Genomic DNA, 7,839 nt, shown 5'->3' on the forward strand with positions numbered 1-7,839 from the left:
GCATTATCTCAGAGCAAAGACGTGACAGGACAGCAAGAACCAAGCTGAACTCTTCTTTTCCTGGTTTCCCTTTTCTAATTTACAATATTGGCCAGTCAGGGCAGAGCCCTGGTGTCCCAAGCACCTCTAAAAGGTCTTGACACCTGTGTGTTGGGAATTGTTGTAGTTTGAATGCAGGATGGCACTTCATAGGATGGCAATAGTCTCTCCAATTGAAACATTTGCTCAGGGGAAGGAAGAAGGTTCTGGAGCCTTAGGAGGCAAACGAAGGGACAGGAGTGCTCAAGAACAAGAATGTGCAAGATTCTGGAGGGCACTTACTCAGAAGCAGAGGGAGAGAGACAGAGAGAGAGAGAGAGAGAGAGAGAGAGAGAGAGAGAGAGAGGTAGGCAAACAGAGACATGCAGACTCTGACCAGGAGAGAGAGAAAAATGTGAAAGAAAAAGAAATAGAGCCACTGGAATCTAGGCAGAGAGCTCCAGAGTTTCAGTTTTCCAGAGTCATCACTCATGTTGGGGTTGGTTTCCTGGAAATACAGCTGTTTTTTGTTTGTTTGTTTGTTTGTTTGTTTTTTTAATTATCCCTGCTCCTTGTAAATAACTCCTCAGTCACAGTGTGTTAATAACCACAGGGAAAAACAAAACATGTAGGTTACTAAATCAGACATTAATATATTTTGGTCTGTGCTGGATTCTTTCTGATGTGAATTGACAAGTATGTTACCCCAGGAATCACATATTATACCTTTTTCACAGTGATTCTCAACCCTCCTAATGCTGCGACCCTTTAATACAGCTCCACATATTGGGGTGACCATCAACCATGATTATTTTAGCTCCTACTTAACTGCAGTTTTGCTACTATTATGAATCATAGTGCAAACATGTTTTCCGATGGTTTTAGGTGATTGCTGTGAAAGAGCAGTTCAACACCAAAAGGGCTTGCGACCCACAGCTTGAGAACCATTGCTTTATAACCTCAAGTGTTAGGATTCTCAGTCACCAGCTTGCAGCACTCTTTGGGAAGGTTGTGCAATTTTCAGGAAATGGAATCTCACAGGAGGAAGTGGCTTTCTGGGGAATGGGTCTTGGGAGTTTACAGACTGAACCTACTTCCTATTCATTCTGTTTCATGAGTGCAAATTCAATATTACCAGCAGCCTCCTGCTCCTACCAACACCCCACCTTCACTGCCTGTTGTCTTGTCTTCCCTCCTGTGATGAACTGTATCACCTTATAACTGTAAGCCAAGAAAAACTCTTTCTCAATTAAGTTGCTTTTTACCAGAGTATTTTAGCATAGAAGCAGGAAGTAGCTAGGACAGGAATTAAGCTTCCAGCAGCCAAACCAGAGTGCCTACCAAATGAATCTGGACAAGCCTCTAAGCTCTCTTGCGATGTATCTACATCATGAAGTATGGACAGCAATATCTATTCTATAGAATTGTGTGTATTAAATGAATTTCTGTATGCTAAGAGCCACAACAAAATTCATCCTGTAGCACAGTTCCTTATGAATATATATGTGTGTGTGTGTGTGTGTGTGTGTGTGTGTGTGTGTGTGTGTGTGTGTGTATAGACAGTGGAAACCATTCTTTATAAAAAAGTCTTGACTGCTTACTAAGGACATATGGGATGCTCTCAGATGTTGTAAGATATAATGGCTCACATCAAACTCTCTGATTATGTTTCAGAGTTTGCAGTATCACGGAGACTGAGCTCCGGTCCTCTAGGCACACAGCTTCTCGCTGTCTGTCCCAGGCAAGCTCTTCCCATCTCCCCATGAATCCCTGGTCCTGGGCTATTTGAAGATTGCCCTACATTCATGTTCAGCCTCTCCATTTGCTTACTGGCTCTGCAGACTTTGATCACATTGCCTCACTGTCTTCTTATTCAAGCTTGATGTCTTTTGTTCTTTTGAATTTGTCTTCATCAGACAGTTTCCTTGTGTCTTTGATCACTTAAAATTCTCTTCTTTGTATTATCTCTGGCACCATTATGTCTTTATGGTTGTCAGCTGGAAAGGGAGTATACAGGCATTGAGGACATGAGGAAGAGGTGAGTGAATATCTGTGAGTTCAAGGCCAGCTTAGTCTACATAGTGAGTTACATAGTAACACCTTATCTCAAAAAATTAGATAGATAGATGATAGATAGATAGATAGATACATACATACATACATACATACATACATACATACATACATACATAGATACATAGATAGATGCATAGATAGATAGATAGATAGATACATAGATAGATAGATACATAGATAGATAGATACATAGATAGATAGATACATAGATAGATAGATAGATAGATAGATAGATAGATACATGATAGATAGATACATAGATAGATAGATAGATACATAGATACATAGATACATAGATGCATAGATGCATAGATGCATAGATATTCAGATACACAGATAGACAGAAGATACATACATACATACATACATACATACATACATACAACATACATACATACACACATAGATGATAGGATGATAGATACACAAATAGATGATACAAAGATACAGGAATAGATACATAGATACATAGATGATCGATAGATAACAGGAGAGTGAGATAAGCAATGGAGGAACATGTCTAAGAACATCTGTGCACGTTAGTTGCTGGTTGAAGGAATCCACTTCTATATAGCACACTGATACAACCCCCAACCCCAATGTTCTACCCCAGTGTTGAACAGGAGCTCCTCAGAACCAGGCCTTGTCTCCCAAACCTCCTGGAGCACACTTCAGAAGCACGTTTCCAGGGCTCTGAGCAGGGGCCAGCAGGGGCCAGCTCTGGTCCCAGGTAGCTGAAGGCATAGGGCTGCTGTGTACCGAGTGCACAGTGCATCTGAAAGACTCAGTACAAAGATGAACAGAAAGCCTCCTGTTGTTGCGTGATATTGATCATTTATTGAAAGGATATTCATCATGAGTACACTAGATTAAATGAAAGATATCAAAATTAATGGTCTCTATCTGGCTCACACAGTGTTTCCGGCAGTGGAAGCCTGGCATTCAGAACCAGTCTTTAGTGGAGGACCTGGGCTTATAGTCTCTTCCTGGTGATTCTTGGCCAGGAAAATTCAAGAAACACTGACAGAACTTATTTGGCGGAAGAGGTTTGGGATCAGAAATTTTTATTAGATTTAAGATCATACCTAAACCAGGAGAATAAAGGTTTGGAAGTCCAATTGCTGCTACACACACACACACACACACACACACACACACACACACACGAATGGATAAAGTTATTTACTCACTAGGCTCAAGTTTCGCCTCCACCACAAGCTAATTTGTTTCACCCCTCACTGAAGCTGTAACAAGAAACCATCCATTGCCTAATGTGGTGGTTTGAATAAAAATCGCCCTGGTAGGCTCATGTATTTGAATGCTTGGTTCTCGGTGGACTGCTGGGGATTAGGAGGCGTGGCTTTAGTGGTGTAGATCTGTCCTTGAAAAAGATGTGTAACTGGGGGTAAAACTTCAGAAGCCTCAGATCAAGATATGAAGCACTCAGCCCCTGTTCCAGTGCCATGCGTGTGTGCTTCCCATCATGATAACATAGGCAAACCCCCTAAAACTATAGGCAAGCCCCTACCGTGCTTTCTTTATATGAGTTGCTATGGTCATGGTGTCCCTTCATGGGAGCAACACTAACTAAGCCATCTAAAAAGTTACAATTCAAATGCACCCATACTTGTTAGCCAGCACTGCCTGTGCTTTTAAACCTAGCACCCAAGTCTCCTGGCAGAAGCATCCTGGGAACACAAGCCTATGAAAAACAAAGTCACCACAGGTTGCTACCGTTTGTGCTTCTACCTGTTGGAAATGCTGTTCCCTCCACCAAAAATAGAGAGGAGGGTGGGTTTTCCTTCAGATACCTCAGCTCCTCAGCACCCAACCCTCCCAGGCTAATTGGCTTCTATTTTTAACCATTGCTGTGTGTGGAAAGAAAGCACAGCTTTGGAAGTTGTTTTTTCCGAGGACTATAAACCTCCTCCTCCTCCTCCTCCTCTTTGTTAATGTGGCAAAGCAGCAGGCTTTCCAGGAATCAGAACTCCTCACAGCCAGAAGGAACCTGACAACAAAGGAAAACAAAACCCAATTACTTTTCTTATCCTCTGAGTCCCAGAAATTACTCAGCAGGCAGGGCTAGGGGGAAGCAGGGCTAGGGGGAAGCAGGGCTGGGGCAGGCAGGGCTGGGGCAGGCAGGGCCAGGGGCAGGCAGGGCCAGGGGCAGGCAGGGCTTCACAGCATCGTCACAAGTAGCTAAGTAAGTTTTGCGTGTGGGTAAACATTGGATGGTGATTCATGAGCTGCTCTGCCCATTGTCACAAGTGATCCGCACCTGCTGCACTGCAAGCTAAAATCACCAGCTGTCGGGTTCCTACTGGAGAAATATCTAATTGCACCCTTGGTCCCTTCCTGCCCCTCTCAAATCCCTCGCCCACAAGATAAATTTTAATTACATAACAATCAATAGGAAAAGCAGGAAAGATGAAGTCCACCGCAGCCAGTGAGTATGTGCAAATTGGTTGAGTTAGCCACGTGAGGCATTGTCTGGGGTCCATGACAGAATACGGTGTCGATTCCCAAGCCCACCTCAGCTCTCACATCACCAGCACTGTGAATCCCAGGGATCTGAGTCTTAATACGCTCCAGAATGATGCTGTCACTCCGATGTTCAAGACTGCCTTGAGTTGTAACTGAATAACAGTGTTGAGAGACAAAGGGGTCACATTCTTTACACACAGGTTATTCCTTAGAAATTAAGTCTACTTCTCAGTACCAGCTGAGTGCTGCTGTCTGTTTGTGTGTCTGTCTTTGTGTGTGTCTGTCTGTGTGTTTGTGTGTGTTTGTGTGTGTGTGTGTGTGTCTGTGTCTGTGTGTCTGTGTATGTGTGTGTCTGTGTCTGTGTGTGTCTGCCTGTGTCTTTGTGTGTGTGTTTGTGTGTGTGTGTGTGTCTGTGTCTGTGTGTGTCTGCCTGTGTCTTTGTGTGTGTGTTTGTGTGTGTGTGTGTGTCTGTGTCTGTGTGTGTCTGCCTGTGTCTTTGTGTGTGTGTTTGTGTGTGTGTGTCTGTGTGTGTCTGTGTCTGTGTGTGTGTCTGTGTGTGTCTGTGTCTGTGTCTGTGTGTGTCTGTGTCTGTGTGTGTCTGTCTGTGTCTTTGTGTGTGTGTGTGTGTTTGTGTGTGTGTCTGTGTCTGTGTCTGTGTGTGTGCATGCACATGCGAGTGCATGACCATCTCTGTCTCTGCTTGTTTCCTTGGTGTCTCTTTCCCTCTACTCAAGCTTCTGTGTTTTGTGAACATAGCCCTTTCCACGAAGCAAAGCCTCATCCTTTAGTCCTGAGAACTGAACTCAGGTGCCTGTACATAGCAGACAAGCACTCTATACCTGAGCGACATCCTGAGCCCTGACAAATCCTTTCTCATTTGGCCCCTGCGAACTCTCCACTTTGTCCTGAGTATCTTTCCCTTGGGTGGGGGAGGTCCTCTGTCTGATAGTGGCTCCTTCAGCATGGATCTGCTGGTAGACAACTCATAAGTACCTCCCAAGAGAATGATATCAGAGAACCCAAAGGTCTATCCAGTGGTCTGTGGAGAGTCTGCTTTCTCCTCAGAAGCCCCCATTTGGCTTTGCCTCCATTCACCAAGTCCCAGCCCCATCCCCTTGATGGGGGATGAACTAACCCAGAGTCCATTGGGCGCCAGGGCACATCTGTGATCCTTGGGTTGCCATCCTCCCTATCCCCTGTCTATATTAGCGTCTTTTCCTATGCTGGGATAGAACACCCCGTAAAAACAGCACAAGGGGGAGACGGCTTATTTGGCTCACAGCTCCAGAGGGATTCAATCCATCCAGGCCAAGACAAAACCAAACAGGCTGGGAAGATGTTAAAAGGGGAGCAGGAATTTGACATTTTATCCTTACTCAGGAAACAGCAAGTAAAGCCAGGCTATAAACCCACAAGGCCACACCCAGTGACAAAGTCCAGCAAGGCTCCACCTCCTAAAGGTTCCATCACATTTCCAAGCATCAGGACTAGCTGGGAATCCGGTGTTCAAGCATAGGAGACTACAGGTTACATATCAAAACCAGAACCCTGTCCCTGGGGTGAAAAGGAAGAGGTAGAGTAGAGGGCTAATACCGACTCCTCTGAAATCCCAGCCTCCACAGCCTCTTCTACAGGCAACAGAAGAAAATCAATAGCATTGACACAGTTAATTCACCTAGTCCTTTTCTTTAATATGTGACAAGACATTGTATTGCATGTCTAGTCTGGATCCACAGACAAAATGGACAGGTGTCTCATTTTAATATCTTGTACATATGTGATCATGAGCTCAAGATGATATTTGTCCTAAGGGAAACTTGTATAGCTATAGAATTTGAAGATAGTCTGGGAGTGAAATGAGGAGGGAGAGCCTGACCTAGCCTGGGGCAAAGGAAGAGATGACTTGCACAGGAAGTGCTATTGGAGCTGAGGGTGAGGATTAGATGGGGACATGGAGCCTCTGGGTAGAAATGGCTTTAAGGAGTAGAAATACTCTTTCCTAATACCCTTGGGAGGGAATAGGGAGGCAAAGTTTAGAACAGAGGCAGAAGGAACACCCATTCAGAGCCTGACCCACATGTGGCCCAATTAGATAAGATGGATGAAGCAAAGAAGTGCAGGCCGACAGGAGCCAGATGTAGATCTCTCCTGAGAGACACAGCCAGAATACAGCAAATACATAGGCGAATGCCATCATTAAACCATTGAACTGAGAACGGGACCCCCGTTGAAGGAATCAGAGAAAGGACTGGAAGAGCTTAAAGGGGCTCGAGACCCCAAATGTACAACAATACCAAGCAACCAGAACTTCCAGGGACTAAGCCACTACCTAAAGACTATGCATGGACTGACCCTGGACTCTGACCTCATAGGTACTAATGAATAGCCTAGTAAGAGCACCAGTGGAAGGGGAAGCCCTTGGTCCTGCCAAGACTGAACCCCCAGTGAATGTGATTGTTGGGGGGAGGGCGGTAATGGCATGAGGGAGGATGGGGAGGAGAACACCCATAGAGAAGGGGAGGAGGAGGGGTTGGGGGATGTTGGCCTGGAAACCAGGAAAGGGAATAACAATCAAAATGTAAATAAGAAATACCCAAGTTAATAAAGATAAAAAAAAAAAGAAATACTATTTCCTGAGATAGACACATTCTTTAGCTCAGATAGAAGCTAGTGTTGTTCTCAGAACTGCTACACAACACACACAGCATTCCTGGGAGGGAAAGGAACGGGCATGGTAAAGCAGAGGACCAAGTAGTGATTCCATAGAGAGACCATGACATGGCTGCCCATTGTGCATGCAGACCTCAAGGTCACAAGTGAGAGAAGACGTCTTGGAAACAAAAAAAATGTTATTGTGCTCCCCCTCTCTTTTCCTCCCTCCACCTCCCTCCCTCCCTTCTGCCCTCCATCCCTCCTTCCCTCTCTCCCTCTCACCTTTCTTTCCTTCACTGAATATTTTGTTTTCTAAATAGGTCTTAGATTTTTGTCCTCCCCATTCACATCCAGTCCAGACATGGAATCTTCGAACAAGAAGACAATCTAAGCAATAGCTGGGGGAGCCCAGATGATGCGGGTTTGTGCTCTGCATATGCAGGTGCTCACAAGAGAAAGTAGAGACTCAGGTAGGAGCTCACTGAGTGTGAAAGGCACGCTATGGAAGTCATACCAGCCACCTCTGGGCCAGAGGCAAACTCATCCATCACTCATGCATTTTCTAGGAGGCAGGAACAAACCCCAGTCTCCTTAAACTCACAGGTTAAT

At 44.9% G+C, this 7,839-nt stretch overlaps 1 long non-coding RNA gene across 1 annotated transcript; it reads right to left on the bottom strand.

Annotated features, from left to right (window-relative positions):
- Positions 1 to 2,908: 2,908 nt before the first annotated feature.
- LOC134486538 (uncharacterized) lies at positions 2,909 to 7,421 on the bottom strand. Its single transcript, XR_010065726.1, has 2 exons — positions 4,627 to 7,421; positions 2,909 to 4,102 (listed from the first exon to the last, which is right to left on the bottom strand). It is a non-coding gene; the product is annotated as an uncharacterized LOC134486538 (long non-coding RNA).
- Between the last annotated feature and the right edge of the window lie 418 nt (positions 7,422 to 7,839).

This window comes from Rattus norvegicus, chromosome 4 (genome assembly GCF_036323735.1).
Source record: "Rattus norvegicus strain BN/NHsdMcwi chromosome 4, GRCr8, whole genome shotgun sequence".
NCBI classification, from domain to species: domain Eukaryota; kingdom Metazoa; phylum Chordata; class Mammalia; order Rodentia; family Muridae; genus Rattus; species Rattus norvegicus.